We start from the raw sequence: 18,748 nt of genomic DNA, 5'->3' as shown, positions 1-18,748 counted from the left end.
GCCTGCGTTGGGACTCCCGGTTGGCTCAGGTGATCCCTGGAGCGTGGAGGAAGATCTCCAACAACCCGGTTGCCCCGGGTGGAGGGGTTGACTTGGCTTTGCTCCCCCAGAAGTCACTTCAGGTTACAGCCGCTGGAGCACCCCGCATTGGCAGGGCACGGAGCGAGGTCATCCTCCTGGCACTGGTCAGTCACAATCCTCGGCACCAGGCGAAGTTTGTTCCAGAAGGCAGCACCTGTCTGGGTTGCCTGCAGGAGGCCGCTCCCCCCGAGGGAAGTCGGTACTGTTCCTGTTCCCTGGCACTGAAGAGTTCGCCCACACTGGTGTGGCGCAAAACCTGGTCATCAGAAGCTGACACAGCATTGAGTGGGAAGTGGCAACGTAAGTCATCGGTGCCCAGGCGTCGTTCCGGGTGCTCCAGTTTGCAGTCAGAGCATGGTTTCTCGCGTCAACACTGGTCGCAGCACCAGGTCTCATCATGATGATGATGATCAGCAACGCCAAAAGGCCATTCTCCAGAGCACCGGACCCACAGATCAGGTCATCGCTCCCCGCCACTTGGCACCATACAGCGGGAGCCTCCGAGGCAGCCGCACCATGGTCGTCTGACAGTGAGTCAGTGTCCTCTTGAGAGGACGGCCACCAGGCAAGTTGTCACCACCAGCAAAAGATGCAAGAGCACCCTTTGACTCAGGCGGCCCCAGGATGGCCTCAAGATCAGTGGCCACCCCAAAGGCCATATTGGGGACCCTGGGGGTTTCCGGTCGGGCCATGTCCACAGTTGCTCAGGTAGTCTGGGATGCAGTCCGCACCACGGGCACCAGAGAAGGGCCATCGTTTGGCCTCCGATAACAATTCGGACCCCCACGAAGAGACCTCTGGTAGGGCCGCTCGTCAGCGGGAAGGTATGCCACCACCCATCGTGCCTCTCCAGTCCTCCTCCTCTTCCTCACATGTGGCGGTCACCCAGGGACACTCGGCATCCCTGGATGATTTCAGGGCTCATCAAGAGCTTCTCAAGAGGGTGGCTTCCAACTTGGGGTTGAAGGCAAAAGATCTAAAGGAGGCATCAGACAGTCTCTTTAATGTCCTGTCAGCCGCCGCCCCAGCCTGGGTTGCCCTCCCCGTATGTGAGAGGGTATTGAAGATAGTGAAAGCCCTGTGGCAGGCTCCTTCATCAGTGGCCCCAACCTCTATGGGGCTGAGAAAAAATATTATGTCCCAGCCAAAGGATTCGAGTAACTTTTCACCTACCCCTCTCCCAGTACCCTGGTGGTAGATGTGGCCAACCAGCGTGATAGGTAGGAACAGCCCAGTTCCACGCCAAAAAACAAAGATAACAAGAAATTGGACCTGTTCTGGAGAAAGATGTATTCGAAGGCAAGCCTGCAGTTTCGAATTGCCAATCAGCTGGCTCTCCTGGGCAGGTGCAACTTCAATCTCTGGGACTCACTAAAGCGCTTTGTGGCACTTTGCCCCAGGACCAGGCACTGGACTTCAGTACTCATCCTGGAGGAGAGTATCACTGGGGCCAGAGCAACAGTGCAGGCATCTTCAGACACAGCAGACTTGGTGGACAGAGCCATGGCCTCCTCCATCTGCACGTCGGGGCTGTCCCAGGTTGTCCAACAGTCCATCCAGAACCTCCCCTTCAACGGGTTGGCCTTGTTTTCGGACCAGACAGATGCGAAGTTGCATGGTCTGAAAGACTTGAGGGCCACGCTCCGCTTCTTGGGTGTTTATACGCCCCAGACCTGTAGACGCCAATTCCGTCCTCAGGGCCAGCAACAGCAGAGGTACCAGCCACAATGGTTCACACCCTACAGACAGAGGGACAGAAATAGGAGGTCTAGGAGACGTCAACCAGTGCCAGGGTCTTCCTCAGCAAGGGTCGTCTAGGCGATCCGGTAATCAAGAGGTCATTTTGAAGGTGTGTCTGAGGGCGGCGTTCCAGCCTGCGCCCTGGATCCTTCCCAGCCCTTTTTGAACTGTCTAGCTCACTTCCTGTCCGAATGGGCCAAGGTCACTTCGGATCGCTGGATCCTTGGCATAGTTTCAGCAGGCTATGCCCTCCAGTTTGTTTCTACCCCTCCCAACAACCCTCCCTTCCCGTCCCTCTTCAGGGACCTCTCTCATGAGCATCTCCCCATGCAAGAGGTAGAGACTCTTCTCAACCTGGGGGCCGTAGAAGAGGTTCCACCGGACATGAGGGGAAAGGGGTTTTACTCAAGGTACTTCCTCATCCTCAAAGCGAAAGGTGTCTAAGACCCATAATAGACCTATGTCATCTCAACAAGTATCTCAAGAGGCTGAAATTTCGCATGGTCCCCCTTGCTTCCGTCATCCCCTCCCTGGATCCAGGAGACTGGTATGCTGCCCTCGACCTAAAGGAAGCTTACTTCCACATTTCTATCTTCCCCAGCCACAGGCATTTCCTCGGTTTCATGGTAGCTGGCTCCCACTGCCAGTTTGCAGCATTGTCCTTCTGCCTTTCCTTGGCCCTGAGGGTGTTTACAGAATGTATGGCAGTGGTGGGCAGCACACCTGAGTTGCAAAGGGGTCCAGATTTTCCCCTATCTGGACAACTGGCTGATCAGGGCCTGGCCCAGGGCCCAGGTCCAGAGCAGTGTAGCTCTGACATGCGCCTCCTGCTGCCAGCTGGGCCTGCTAATAAATGAGCAGAAGTCCACATTAACCCGGTTCAGCGGATAGAGTTAATCGGGGTGGTCCTGGACCACCATGTCAGAGATTTCCTACCCCAGCCACGCTTCAAGGCGATGTCTGCCGTCATTGCTCGGCTGCACCTCTGCCCGACGACAACAGCCAGGCACTGTCTGCAGTTGTTAAGCCACACGCTGGCTTGCACTTATGTAGTGAGGCTGGCTCGCCTAAGATTCAAACCACTTCAGTCATAGCTGGCCTCGGTTTATGCCCGAAGTAGACATTCCCTGGACTGGATGGTCACAGTTCCCCCCCACACACACACAGATCCTGGCTACATTAGACTGGTGGCAGAGCCCCCGAGCAGTGTTGAGGGGCGTGCCATTCAATGAGCTAGTCCTCTCGGTCACCCTGGTATCAGACGCCTCGGACTTAGGGTGGGGGGCCCATATTGGTGCCAACCTCGGCACATGGGGTCTGGTCGAGGGAGGAGAGGCACATGCACATCAATGCGAGAGAGCTATTCGAGTAGCATGTGGAGTATTTCTCCACTTTATTGCAGGCAAAGTGACACAGGTACTGACAGACAATACAGTGGCTATGTATTACATCAACAGGCAGGGGTGGAGCCCGTTCCTCAGCCCTCTGCCAGGAAGCCATTTGTCTGCGGGACCTGGCGGTGAGGCACAATTTTCACATAATAGCCTCTCACTTCCTGGGAGTGAAGAATGACAAGGCGGACCACCTCAGCAGGTCGTTCTTACCCCGCCACGACTGGTCGCTGCTTTCAGGTGTGGTCTCTATCATTTTCCAACGGTGGGGCTCTCCCCAGGTGGACCTGTTTGTATCAGCATGGAATAAGAAATGCCCGCAATTCTGCTCCCTCTGCGTTCTGGAGGCCGAGTTGCTTTCTGACACCTTCCTTCTGCACTAGTCGGGGAGCTTCATGTACGCGTTTCTGCCCATACCTCTCCTTCACAAAGTCCTGCTGAAAACCAAGAGGACAAGGCAGACATTATCTTAATTGCACCGGCCTGCTCACCCCACCACTGGTTCAGCATGCTGCTGGACCTATCAATCGCCCCCTGGCTGGAGCTTCCGAGATGGCACGATCTCCTGTCCCAGGATCACGGTCGCTTGCTACACCCAGACCTGGACTCCCTACACCTCACAGCATGGAGGCTCCGTGGCTGAGCGCAGACAAGCGAGCCTGTTCGGTGCAAGTTCAGCAAATCCTGCTGGGTAGCAGGAAACCTTCCATGCAAGTTATGTATCGGGCTAAATGGAAACAATTTACCTGGGGTGCAGAGTCCCAGAGGATTTCGCCTGGGTTGTCACTGATACAGGCGATCCTGGAGTATTTGTTGCAACTAAAACTCCAGGAGCTAGTTGTGGCCTTCCTGAATGTCCACCTATATCGGCGTTCCACCAGCCTTTGGAGGGGAGATGAGTTTTCTTTCACCGTATGACAATTAGGTTCCTGAAAGGGGTGGAGAGGCTCTATCTGCAGGTCCGTGACCTGCTGCCTCCCTAGGATCTCAACCTGGTCCTCTTGTGGCTCACGGGGCCCCCCTTTGAGCACATGGCTACATGCCCTTTACTGCTGCTGTCATGGAAAGTGGCCTTTCCAGTGGCCATTATCTCGGCAAGGAGGGTCTCCAGATTAGGGCACTGACCTTGGAGCCTCCTTATACTGAGTTCTATAAAGACAAAGTTCAGTTGTGGCTACACCCGGCCTTCCTCCCTAAGGTGGTTTCCCAATTTCATTATAACCAAGATATTTTTCTTCCCATGTTTTTTCCCAAACTGCATGGTTTAGAGGAAGAGAGGAGGTGGCGCATGCTAGATGTTAGATGGGCGTTAGCATTCTACATCAAGCGCACGAGACCGTTCCGGAGACCTACACAACTCTTCGTTGCAGTGGTTGATCAGATGAAAGGCTTACCTGTTTCTGCCCAGCACATCTCATCGTGGATAACTTCCTGCATCAAGTTGTATGAGCAGGCGAAGGTGCCACTTCCGGGGATAATTACAGCCCATTCAACCAGAGCTCAAGCTTTGTCTACAGCCTTCCTAGTGAGAGTGCTTGTGCAAGACATCTGCAGGGCTGCCACTTGGTCGTCGGTGCACACCTTCACGTCCCGCTACGCCATCGTCCAGCAGGCGCGGGATGATGCGGGTTTTGGCAGAGTGGTGCTGCAGGCAGCTCATCCGTAATTCTGGCCCACCTCCAAGATATTGCTTGTGAGTCACCTACAATGGAATGGACATGAGCAAGCACTCGAAGAAGAAAAGACAGTTACTTACCTTGTAACTTTTGTTCTTCGAGATATGTTGCTCATGTCCATTCCACAACCCACCCCCCATCCCCGCTGCCAGAGTTGGCGGCAAGAAGGAACTGAGCAGGTGTAGGGCCGGCAGCACCTCCTATACTACAGCATATGTGTGGGACTCCAGGGGGTGCCGAAGCCGGCCCTATGGGTACTGCTAAAGGGAAGAAAGTTCCAGTAACCATGCACAAAGGTGTGCACACCCCTACAATGGAATGGACATGAGCAACACATCTTGAAGAACAACAGTTACAAGGTAAATATCCATCTTTTTCTGGTTTTGAGTCAGTTGAAGCACAGATAGTTATCTAAATTTATTAACCACTTTGGGATAACCTCAACTGTCATAAACTGAGGGCCAGATTCTGATATCCTTATATTGACTAGTGTCTTTTTCCACAAGTAGTTCCATTTTAAATCAGTGGGACTTTTTGACTAGTTATGAAGTAAGGTGCTGCTCATTGCAGATAAATTTATCAGAGCTTTATCCTTAAAAGTTCAGTTTTTGTTTTGTAATTAGTTTTGTAGTGTGTTAAAGCTTCCAGGAACTGGCCTTACGCCAAATTTCAGAAAATAACTTATTTCTTGCAGCCTATTGTATATCCCTGTATCTTCAGGGATATACTGGGAACTGTACTATTGCAGATGCTGACATAAAAATAGTAGGTCTGGCATAGCTAGGATTTGCAAAAACTAAGAGCCATGTTCCAGCTAAGAAAATATGTCTTACTGGTTGGTTGTGAGTAATTGCAGATAGAGAAAGGACTATAGCTCAGAATGTCCATAATTTGAATGTCAGTAAAGGAAATAGTTGAGACATACATGAGAAGGATTCCACAGACTAGTATGAAATTAGATCAGCAGCAATAGGTCTCTCTATTTTTACAAAATAATAAAAGCAAAGATTTCAAAAGCATGTTGCAGCCAAAAACAAGTTCAAAATCAACAAGCAAGTAAATGCCATTTAAATTCTGCAACTCTGACTCCAGATATGCCAACCCTATCAGTGTTATACCATCAAAGCATAACCATGCATTCACTACATGTTCAAATTAACACAAAAGAAACAATATCACACTATTTTGTTCCTGTAGCTCTTGTAAGACTATAACATTTAAATTAAGTATATATACCACTTGCATATATCATACCTTTTATTTTTTAAGGGATTCAGTAGAGATGGATTGAGTTGCTTAGACAAATGTTGAGTTCATCTGAACCTGCAAGACTATAATAGGGTCCTGAGATCAGAAAATGTGCATACCCTAGCCTTCTCTACCTCCAAATTGGGAGGTACCACCAGTTAGTGGCAACCAGTACTGTGGCCAGAAATGACCTTTCCGGGAGTGGGCTCCTTGACAGAAAATTCTGATTAGCTCTACAAGTTGCCTTTTAGAGGTAGTTCTTTCAAGAAAGATGCTGGAGTGCTTACAACTTCTAGAATGACACAATGCTGCCTTTATGTGTTGAAGGATTTAGGTCGCTAACTTTAAAACACGTTTTCCCTCCAGATTTCCCAGGAAAATGCCACTGTGAGCTGCTGTGTGCCATGTGAAGTTTCAAGGGATTTGGTTTCTTTTTATTGAGTACTGAAGTTGGGCAGTGCTTAATTTTTAATGAACGATGTGTGAGGGCTTGAGCAATTTCTTTAATTTCATAACTGAGGTGGCAAGCCCAAAGGTGCTGGACTATAAACTGCCAAGCCTACAGGTGCCAGGGCTCATGCCTGGCACAAATTAAGCACTGAAATTGGGTGAGGGAGACATCAAATTCCTCTTTATAGTGGGAAACTAACTTCAAACTTAGCTATGGGATGGCCAAGATAACCACAAGGCATATATAATTTCAGGCTCAACTGGCATTGTGAAGGCTAGATGTTTGAAAATAAATTGAGTTGTATAAGTGCAAAGAGCAGAAGATACAATAACATAGGCAAAAAGAGGCATTGAGCATGCAGAATCTGAAGCACAAAGGTCTTTTGTGGTTCAGAAGTCTCTTCACCTATGCTCTAGTTCATGTGAGTCATTCCTTTGTCAATTAGGTTAGTAAACAGATTTTGAAGACTGTCAGATTTTGACAAGTTTTATCATCTGTAAATATGTCTGAATTTATATTTGTCTTTAATGCTGAGTTTCGTTCTGTTATGAACAGAAGAAAGATTAGCAAAAGAAAATGACCCAAAAATATAAGCAGCCTTGTGACTATTTGAGGCTAAATGCCTTCCCTCCCCGCACAAACCAAAGAATAGATTGTGTGTATACTTTCAGAGATTCAGCCTTTTTTGATGCGGCATTCCAGTTCTCTATGGCCTGCTAAAGTTACCACAAAGCTTTCTGGGGCAGACGAGTGCATTTTGGATTTTGAAAACTGAAAACATGTCTTCTCTCTCCAGTCCCCACCAAATTATTGTTGTTAGATTACAAATCTCATTAGGCTAGACAAACTTGCAGGAGGTGATCTGGCAGGGAGGAAATCTGTGTGAGGTGCTCTTCACAGAATTTCCCTAAATTATTTGGGTGGGAAGAAGGGTGGATTTTCCTTTCCCTCTGCCTTGTAAAATGGTCTGTTGTTCTGCCCCCAAGCCTGTTGCTGGGGTCAATATCAATCCATCTGTGGTGCAGGCATATCTTCACCTTAGCTTTGAGGCCGCAGTCCTTCCCATTTTGTCCCATTACCACATTTACTTGGATGTACATTTCTGGGAAACTGGAGGGTATCTAACTGTGTATGTGCATGTACAGTGCCTAGCATAGTGGAATCTGAATCTTGGATTTGGCACCTGTAGGCTCTACTACCAAAGATGAAAAAATAGTAATAGTACCAAAGGTAATAAAAGCTACCCTGGGAATCCCTCTGAATGCAGTACAACCTGAGGTGAGGGGTTTGGGGACAAAGAGCAGGACTGAACACAGGGTTTTTATGCTGGTGGTCTTTGCTTTCAATAGCCATGGATTTAGGGAGATGAATTTTCTGCCCTCTCCATGGGGAAGTGGATCCCGTCTTCCCAATAGAAGAATTGAAAGGAAACTGCAAGCCTGGACTCAATTTCCCAGCACATATGAGGGAATGTAACTATGCAGTTCCGTAGCTGCCTTGCATTACAGCATTATAACCAATCACTGGAACTTGTTATTACTGTTTGAAGTCCCTGTGTAGCTGCAAACAAAATATTTTTAAAGGCTTTTGGGCTACACAAAACAAACACTATGCAGATTATGTACAAAGCTGGCAGACCTGTGAAACAATTTTTCTCCTTTATGTTTCTAATTGCCTCTAAATCCAGGGGGACTTGCAGGGCCCATGTACTGACCCTGAGTAAAAATCCACTTAAAATTCCTTAGTGTGCTACAGCACTACATCTTGAGTTTACTAACCGTTTTGCTGTGTAGAAGCATGGTCTTAGACTGAACCATCAGAAAAATCACACGCTAAGATATTCACACTGTGACAGAGTTCCCAGGACAGTGCTCTGGAATTACTTGGGACACAGCCAGTCAGGACTCTAGTGCCTCAGAGTCTGCCACCCACCACACAGGTCTCCACACACCAGTGCAACCGCCTCCTGATTCTGGCCTCGCAGAGTTCAGCACCCCTGCTCCACCCAAGCTGCTCCTGTGAGCCCCCTTTCCGGGACTCTGGGGAGCCCTACACGCACCCAAAGGGCCAGCCACTCTGCCTTGCAGTCAGAAGCGATTCACAGCCAGCGTGGAAGTCGGAAGGATTTATTAGTTCTCAGGATCACAGCGCAGAAGGACTTTGCTAGCAGCTTAACTAGGAGTTACAGCAGCGACCACCTGGAGAGCCCCATTCTCGGGGCTCCCACCCCACCGCCCCTTCATGGGGGACTGGCCTCTTTCCCCCTGAGCCATCCCCTTGCCCCTTCCCAGTCCTTTGTCTCCTTCCTGGGCAAGGTGGCCACTCCTCTTGGTCTCTACCTGCCCCAACCTGTTGCAACTGGTTGTGCCAGGGCAGGGGGTCCTAACTAGGTCTGCATATGGGGCTGGGGAAGGCCCATCTTCCCTCTAGTAGTCTCTGAAATGATCAAACACCTGGGTCCCATCACCAAAATACATGAGTAACATATGGGGAAACTGAGGCACACGACTAGCACTCAGAGAAAACCCCAAGAATATCTCCATTACGTCACATCTCTCCCCCTTTGAGACCGAACTGAGCAGGGTCACCTCAGCCAGTGACCTGGGGAAGTTCAGACCCCCCCCCCCCCCCATGACCAAGTATTAGCTATAACATTGACACTCCCCTTAACGTGGGCCACTTCCGTATTGTAATCTTGGAGGGTCAGACTCCACGTCCTGAGCTTGGCGATAGCTCCTTTCATCTGGTGTAGCCAGGTCAGAGGTGAGTGTTTCGTATACACAGTGGTGCGCCGACCAAACAGGTCTGACTGCAGTTTCTCAAGAGGCTACCCCATGGCCAGGCACTCCTCCTCTATGACAGCATAGTTCTGCTCTGGGGGGAGCAGCTTCTTGCTCAGGTACACGATGGGGTGCCTCTCCCCCTTTGCATCGGTTTGCATTAGCACCGCACCCAGCCCTGTGACTGAGGCGTCTGTGAACGCTATAAAGGGCTTGTCGAAATCTGGATTTACCAGAAACGGGTCCTGGACTAAAGCCACTTTCAGTGCACAGAGGCTTTTTGGCACGGCTCGGTCCAGACCCTCTTGTCTGGCTTCCCCTTCTTACATGAGTGGTGGGGACAGTTATGGAGCTGAACTGAGGGACAAACCCCCTGGTAGTACCCCGCCATCCCGATGAAGGCCTGGACCTGGTTCTTAGTCTGGGGGACAGGCCAGTTCCTGATTGTCCCCACCTTAGCCAGCTCTGGCTTTAGGCAGCCGCTCCCCACCTTGTGGCTCAGGTATATAACCTCGGCTATCCTTACACCTTCTGGCAGGGGTCACAGGACCGGCAGTACAGCCAGACTGCATCAAAGATCCCCAGCCAGTAAACGTTCTGCAGCAGCCTCTGCATGGTGCGCTGGATCCCCTGGTGTCCTGAGAGAGTGACATCGTGGGCCAGGTACAATAGCCTGCGGCAGTACTTCTGGGGGACCACTAGCCGTCTCCTGATTCCCCAGCGTTCTACCTCCCTGGGGGGAGCCCACTTCTGGTACAGGAACCCCTTCTCCCACAGGAATCTTTCCTTGCATTCTCCCCCAAGGGGTTTTGTAGCCCCGTGGCCAGCAAGTTCCCTCAACTTTGTTAATGAGGGGTCCTTCTGCAACTCGGTCTGGAATTTGGCTGCCGGAGATGGGGTCGGAGTGTGGTCCCCTTCAGAAGCAATTCACATCCAGCGTGGAAGGGTTTATTAGTTCTCAGGATCACAGTGTGGAAGGACTTTGCGAGCAGCTTAACTAGGAGTAACAGCAGCGACCACCTGGAGAGCCCCATTCTCAGGGCTCCCTCCCCACTGCCCCTTTACCCCAGCCACCCCCTGAGCCATCCCCTTGCCCCTTCCCAGTCCTTTGTCTCTTTCCTGGCAAGGTGCCACTCCTCTCGGTCTCCACCTACCTCAACCTGTTGCAACTGGTTGGGTCAGGGCAGAGGGTCCTGGCTAGGTCGGCATACGTGTGGCTGGTGAAGGCCCATCCTCCCTCTGGTAGTCTCTGAAATGATCACACACCCGGGTCCCATCACCGAAATACATGAGTAACATATGGGGAAACACACAGCACTCAGAGAAAACCCCAAGAATATCTCCACTTCGTCACGCACACTAGTTCTGATTTTAACACTGGCATTGTTTTAAATGCGTGTTTCAGCCTATATCAAGCCATCCCTCCCTCACAGAACTGAATTGTTCCTTAAGGAAACTCTTCAATTGATTATTGGAATAGGAGGTACTAGGTGACTCTGCAGTTCAGCACAGTCTCTTTGTAACTGCTGAGAGTTGAGTCACTTGTCGCTAGGGTTCATTTTCTTATCTCAGTCAATTTAGAATAACAACAACAAAAAAAGATGGCAGATTGTATGGATGGAGGCACGGGGCAGGAACTTAAGGAAAGTAAGTAAGATAAAAGATGATAACTTGCTGGAAGTGAAGAGAGATGGATAGAAACGCAGGGGTAAAAGTGTATAAAAGATCCAGAAAAACGGAGTGGGAAGGGAAGATTTTCAACTGTTAAGCCAGCTGGTTTTATAGCTCCCTTTGGTAATTTATTTCACAGGGCTGCAAATGCATTGCTTTCCAAACTGGTTATGTATTTGCCCCAAAGCAGCCTTTCCCTGGAATTAGCTGAATGACTCCAAAGAACTTTGAATTGCAAATAAGTTTTTTATATTCACAGAATAGGAAACATGTAACTGAAAATGATGTACAGTTGTCACTATACTTCTGAATACATTGTGCAGAAGCTTTGTAACCCCAGTCACCTGCTATCTGGATATGCAGGCCAAAAGAGGAATGGGTTAATCCTTAAAAGATGCCTTAAAATGCTCCCAAAAACACTTTATAAACAGCCACGTGGAAAACACATTTGTATTACATTAGTGCTCAGAGGCACCAGCTAAGATCAGGAGCCCATTGTGCTAGGCACTGTGTAGGTGCATGGCATCAGAAGATTTTTCTCTAGAGACCTTACAATTTAAAGAAGGACAAAAGGTGGGAGAAGGGAAATATTACTACTCCCTTCTTTACAGATGGGAAACTAGGGCACAGAGAGATTAAGTGGTTTGTGTAAGTGAGTGTGTTGCAGAACTGGGAACTGAGCAGTCTCTTGAGTTCCTGTTAGGTGCCTTTGCTTTAACTATATCTTTCCCCTCTTGAGTTTTTAAGCAAGAAATAAATTCATCACTGTGAAGAAGACAGTAGGAGGGTAATCTGCAGTCTCTCTTTTGATCATAGCATCTCATCAGATTTCAGCTACAAGGAGACCTTCATTCTTGCATTTGCACACCTGTCTGTCTGCTATCGTAACTTGCTTGCACTCTTTGCAGTTTTAGCATGGACATGGTTAAATTGAACATATGCAATATATAATTAAAATAGTTCCTGTGGGTTTTCAGTTCTGTTTTTCAGTTTCTTTCTTTTATTCGCCTTTTCAAATGAACAATGCATGTTCTGTTTAATACAACAGTATTTAGGAACCAAACAAGAGGAAGTAAGTTATTGATCCGTTTGAGTCCTGCCTTTGTTCAGCCAGTAAAATAGGAAGTTGTATGAATTAAAATGTTGAATGAGCTCCTGCATTTCTACATCATTTCTCTCCCTGATAAACTGTCCCTTAGCATTGCCTCCAGAGGAATTTGTCTTTCTCCTCCCCTCCCCTTCAATCAAAGAGCAAAAGGGCTGAAATGGCAACACTCAGCAAATTGGATTAAAAATAACACTACAAAGGAAGACCATGTGTGCGAGAGTTTGGAAAGGAGCGAGGAAGGATTATGTTCTCTCAGTGATGCACTGGGATCTGTGTGTCTAGCTCCCATTCCAGAAAATGAGTTACCCATATAGGGGCTTAATCCTGCAGGGTGCTGAGCACTTTGGCCCCAATGCAACAAATAATTTAAGGATGTGCTTAATTTTAAACATGTGAGTAGTCCCATAGACTTCAAGTCAATGAGGCTTTGTTGGATCGAAGCTAGAATGCTCAGTACCTTGCAAGAGTGAGCCTTAGGTGGCGAATGATGAATAGGCTCCGAGTCATTGATGTAGAAGATATTTGACTGCATTGAAGACACTTTACCGAAAGAAAAGGCTCAGATTTGTTTTCTCTTACTGATCATATCTGAAAGCCTGGATATTCTGTTCCCAACACTTTATTTTTTATCATTTTTTTTTTTTTAGTGTTCCCGTACAAAGTTTTAAACAGCTCTGGTATTCCTTGTACAGCAGAGAGAAGTGATCACATTTGAAAGATTTTAAATTATGAACGAGAGCAGAAGTCTTGGTCTCTACTTCCTCTATTAATGTTAATGGGCATTTTGGGTGCACATCAACACAATTAGATGAACAACTTTGTTTGCCCTCCCAATGGGACTTCCTCACATAAATGACACTTTGCAGGATCAAGACCTTCAATTGTAAGACCATTATGGCAACAAATGTATAGACCACAAAAAAAAAAAAAAAAAGACAAATTCTGATCTTTTATTCTTATTTGTTAAGAAAGTTTAGTCATTGTCTTCTTCAGCGCTCTTTAAAATCATGCACTAGGTATGCTCAAAATAGGTTCCCAGCCAGAAACAGCTGGATACACTGAATTTTGTTTGTCAGGCAGCTCCTCAAGTAGGCCATACTTACAGAATGAGGGACTCTATCCTGGGAAGCAGTGACTCTGAAAAAGATTTGAGAGTTGTGGTGGGTAATCAGCTGAACATGAGCTCCCAATGTGACGCTGTGGCCAAAAGAACTAATTTGATTACAGTCTGTAAGAATCTACAGGGGAACTGATATTCTTCAGTAATGAAGTCTCATAGACTGAAGTAGTCCCATAGACTGATATTCTTCAGTCTAGCAGGGAAAGGTATAATATGACCCAGTGACTGGAAGTTGAAGCTAGACAAATTATGATTGGAAATAAAGGATACATTTTTGACAGTGAAGGTAATTAACCAGTGGAACAATTTACGAAGGGTCGTGATGTCACTGACCATTTTAAAAACAAGATGGGATGTTTTCCTGAAAAATAAATTGTAGGAATTATTTTGGTTAAGTTCTATGCTATGTGTTATGCAGGAGATCAGATTATCAGAATGGTTTGTTCTGGTCTTGGAATCTATGAATCAAAGCAGCAGGTGCACGAGCGTGCCACGAGGATGCCTTTGAAGATTTTCATTTGTTGTGCCTTTTTATAGACTGTGTTAATAATGAGAACATAAATACTTCCTGCTGTTTGGCTTTTTTACACCAGTAGCATGCAAACTACAGAGAGATCAAATCAGGGCAAGAGAAGAAAGCAGTTAGAAGAAATCTGGAAATTCTTAAATGGCTTCCTTCAGGATCGATAGGTCTCCCGTCTGAAGCCTTTCCATTAAAAAGATGAGATTGACTTCTAAACATGCACATAATAATGACAGGACTAGCATCACCCCCAAAGCACAGGATGTTTCTTACCAAATGACAATGCATTAGGACTAGGGTGATGAAACAAATCCACAATGCCTGAGGCTCTAACAGCCCAGTCCTGCAATGTGCTGAGGTAGTCTTGTGAGACGCTGGGTGCCCACAAATCCTATAGAAAACAATGGGAGTTGAGGGTGCTTATATCTTCCCAGGCTTGGGCCATGAAGCCCAAATCCTTGTAATGTCTTAAGGTGCATGTGAAGTGCAGCCTCATGTCAAGAAGACACACAATTTAAAGTACTAGTTGCTTGAGCTTCCTGTCCTAAAGTTTGTGATTTTAAGATTATTGTAACTGTTTGTTGTTGTTCCTTTTTAAAGGAGGACAATATTCTTCCTCTCATACTTGGATATTTGAAAACTAAAAATATTTTTGTAGGTGTGAGGTCAGATTTAGGGCGTCAGCCATTCGGTGTGTGACTGCTTCCTTATGGAAATGTCCTATATGGGGTTTAAGATAACTTCTTATAGAATTTACAAATCAGCCTGGAGAATCCTATAGTAGAGATGTAATTCTCTATTTAATTTAGGACTGTCAATTAATTTCAGTTAATGCATATGATTAACACAAAACAAATTAGATTAAAAAAGAGTCGTGATTAATTGCAGTTTTAATAACACTGTTAAATAATAATAGAATACCTATTTCAATTTATTATAAATATTTTGGATGTTTTTCTACATTTTCAAATATATTGATTTCAATTACAACACAGAATATGAAGTGTACAATGCTCACTTTGTATTATTTTGATTACAGATATTTGCACTGTAAAAATATAAACAGTATTTTTCAATTCACTTCGTACAAGTCCACTCAGTCCTATTTCTTGTTCAGCCAAACGCTAAGACAAACAAGTTTGTTTACAGTTATGGGAGATAATGCTGCCCACCTCTTATTTACAATGTCACCTGAAAGTGAGAACAGGTATTTGCATGGCACTGTTGTAGCCGGCGCTGCAAGATATTTACATGCCAGACATGCTAAACATTCATATGCTCCTTCATGCTTTGACTTGTAGCTCTCAAGCTTTACCTAGTTTTGTTTTTGAGTGCAGCTATATTTAAAAAAAAAAAGAAAAGAAAAAATTATACATTTGTAAGTTGCACTTTCATGATAGAGATTGCACTACATACTTATATGAGGGGAATTGAAAAACAGTGTTTCTTTTGTTTATCTTTTTTATAGTGCCAATATTTGTAATAAAAATAATATAAAAAGAGCACTGTACATCATGTATTTTGTGTTGTAATTGAAATCAATATATTTGAAAATATAGAAAAACATCCACAAATATTTAATACATTTAAATTATTATTGTTTAACAGTGTGATTAAAACTGTGACTATTTTTTTAATCTTGTGATTAATTGTGATTATTTTTTAAAATCACTTAACAACCCTAATTTAATTCTATCCACTTTAAATTTCTATAGGACCCTATTTGTTTCATCCCTGTTAAATTATTTAGGACTGTTCCATAAATATTAAAGCTGTCCATTCATTGAAGGTATGAGCATGAAATAGCTTTTAAACATGTCTGCCTCCTTGGTGTGACATGTACTTGTTAACTAGGGGGAGGAAGGGTACCAAAAGCTATCAAAATTACACTAAACTTTCACAAGAGAAGTTTTAAATATAACGAGGAAAATCCTCCAAAAGGCCCTAAAGTCAAAAGCAAGGGAAGTAAAATTCTTAGAGGGGTGGCATGGATGCTACTTATGGAAACAATAGGAGGTATGCATACCTTTAAACAAAAAGGAAAGCAGGAAGGCAAGTAGTAAACTAGTGCAGTCAAATGGCCAGGTTCAAGAGGTTATTTCAGCCAAACAGATCCTTCATAATGTGGAAATCTGTGCCACTTTTTATTGGCTTCACTAACAGGAGCATGTAAGAAAATTAGCAGGCCTATGATGGAATTGAAGACAACATAGCTAACGGCATAGAAATGAGCAACAGGCAATTCTTTAAGTATTTCAGAGGAAACCTATAAAAGAATCTGAGAATCCACTCACTAGTTGCTAAAGGTAGCAATTAAGGAAGATAAGGACATTTTTGGGAGGTGAAATGATTTCTTTCCATTGGTCTTGGCAACATAGCATGCTGGGGGAGATACTCACTGTTCTTATCTGGTAATGAAGATGAGGTAGAATCAGAGATTGAGGTGTTGGAGAACGAGAGGTACAGGAATAAATTAATGAATTAAAAAGCAGTAAGTCACCAGATCCAGATGGGATCCATTCAAGAGTTCTGAAGGAACTTGAGAATGAAGTGACTGAGCTTGTAGTAAAAATAGGCAGTCTTTTTTGTTGTTGTTTTTAAAAGCTACTCCTTGTTTTTAAAAGTTTGTGGGGATGATGCAGGGAGCTACAGACCAGTAGTCTTATCTGTATCTCAGGCGCAAAGCCAGACCTGATCTTCTGGCAGGGCCTCTGGCTGACTGGAGTGGGCCAGCCGAAAAACCCGAACTTCCTGTTTCCGGTCACGTGACCAGAAGCAGGATGTTCGGGAAGCCACCGGCTGAGAGAACTCCAGTTGCGAAAGTAGTTTAAGCAAAGCATGGGTGGGCCTGCTTTCAAAGTGGGTGGCCCCTGGCCCGCCCATAGCTACACTCTTGCTGTACCTGATAAATTAATGGAAATGATGATTAAAAATAGAACAATAAAACACCTAGAAGACCATGATATCTAGTCTAATCTACACAGTTTTGCAAAAGATAATTGTGTCCCACTAATGTTTTAGAATTCTTTGTACATGTCATTAAAGTAGTGGATAAAGAGAAACTGATTGACACAATTTCTTTAGACTTTCAAGTCTTTTGACAGGGTCCCTCAAAAAAGGCTACCAAAGAAGCTAAACAGTCATGTAGCAAGAGGTGAAGTATTATGGATCAAAATCTAGCTCAGAGACACAAATAGTAGGAATAAATGGTCAGTCATGGCAAAATGCAGGGTGCCCCAAGGTTCTGTACTAGAGCCGGTGTTGTTGCATATATTTATTAATGATCTGGAATGGGTATATAGTACGGTGGAAAACTTTGCATGTGACAATTATTTAGGTTAGTAGAGTTAAAAGAAGACACTGAGGAACTTCAGAGGGTCCTAACCAAGCGAGGTGAATAGGCAATACAATGGCAGATAAAATTAATGTTGATTTTATGCAAAGTGAAATGCATGCTGAAGAGAGAAATTGAATTCCTAATACACCTTTCTGGGTTTTAAGTTAATTATATCAGCCCAAGAAAATGTCCTGGGAGTCATTGGTAGCTCAAGTGAAGACTTCTGCTCAATGTGCAGCTGCACTCAAAAAAGTAAACAAGACAGTAGTATTCACAAATGAGTGCAGAATAATACAGAGACTATTATAATTTCCTTATATGAATCAAGGGGGTAGCCTCATCTGGAATACTGTGTGTGAGGCAGGTCACTCCGTTCAAAATAGGATATAGCAGAATTAGAGGTAATTCAGAGAAGGGTAATGAGAATGATCGAGGGCCTGGAAAAACTGATATGAAGAGAGATTGAAAAGACTGGGATTGTTTGTTAGAGAGGCGATGAATAACGGGACGATAAAAGTATACAAAATAATTAATGATAAAAAGATGGTAGATGGGGACTTCTGTTCCCCCCATCTTACAAAATAACCAGGAGACATCTGATGAAACTTAAAGGTGGCATATTCAAAAACGATAAAAGGAAACACTTTTTCACACAATCCATAATTAAACTGTAGAACTCATTGACACAGGAAATTGTTGAGCCTGAAAAATTAGCAAGATTCAATGAGGGATTGAACATTTATGTAGATAATATCCAGAATTACAACAGAAAATACTAACAATTTTTTGGAAGGAAGAAAAAAACTCATGATTGAGGCTTTATGCCAGTCTCTGAACTGTTAGGGGTTTAAGAGGAGGCGTCATGGGGAAACAAATTATCTCTCATATGGCTACCATGGAGTTTCTTTCAGTTTCCTCTATAGTATGTATGCTGGATACTGAACTAGATGGAACGACCTAGTATGGCAATTCCTATGTTTTAATTGGAGTTTATATTTATAAATAGAAGCTTTCCCCCTCCGGTGCTGGCCTTTATTTGCTGCCACTTTTGATTCTGACACTCCCTTCCCACATTGCTTGGGGGCAAAAAAGCTTAAACAACTAATGACTGTCTTCTGTGCTATCAAGTATTTTACTAAGCCAAAGGTGCTATCCAGTTTTACTGTGTAAGGAAAACAAACTCCTCCATATTTCCAAATCTAAATCCAAATGGTTCCATAAATCCAAATTTGTGAGGCTTGCATTTAGTTGGAACTCTCTTTCAACTCTATGTCAATGCATGATTACCATATGAAGGGAGTGGGTCTTGCTGTATGAGCTAAATTTACATCATGACAAGGGAAAATGTCTCCTACCCCCACCTTGTTGGGTTTTTTTTAAGTGGTAGGAGAGCATTACATCAGCAATGGGTTCTTTCCGATTCCAATTTCTTGTCCATCTTCTGGTAATTTTAATCAATACCAGGCTGATACTTTGGAACTTGGAACTTAAGGTTTTATCTAAAGGCTAATTTCTGCCCTCTGCTAGGACTTTGGAGGAGTTGCACATGTACTGTATCTTGAAGACAGAATCTCTCTCTCACTATTGCTGGATTATGTTTTCAGACAATAAGAAGGGACGTG

The 18,748-nt window shown here is 45.0% G+C and overlaps 1 protein-coding gene across 10 annotated transcripts in view; it reads left to right on the top strand.

The window, feature by feature from the left end:
• The window catches only part of PPFIBP2 (PPFIA binding protein 2), a 197,166-nt gene that overhangs the window by 63,312 nt on the left and 115,106 nt on the right, over window positions 1–18,748 (top strand). The gene's annotated exons all lie outside the window — the stretch shown is intronic.

The sequence above is a fragment of the Emydura macquarii genome, unplaced genomic scaffold, assembly GCF_026122565.2.
Source record: "Emydura macquarii macquarii isolate MOO-44397 ecotype Brisbane River unplaced genomic scaffold, CSIRO-AGI_Emac_v2 contig_3240, whole genome shotgun sequence".
NCBI classification, from domain to species: domain Eukaryota; kingdom Metazoa; phylum Chordata; order Testudines; family Chelidae; genus Emydura; species Emydura macquarii.
This window is presented reverse-complemented; position numbering and strand designations above follow the sequence as displayed.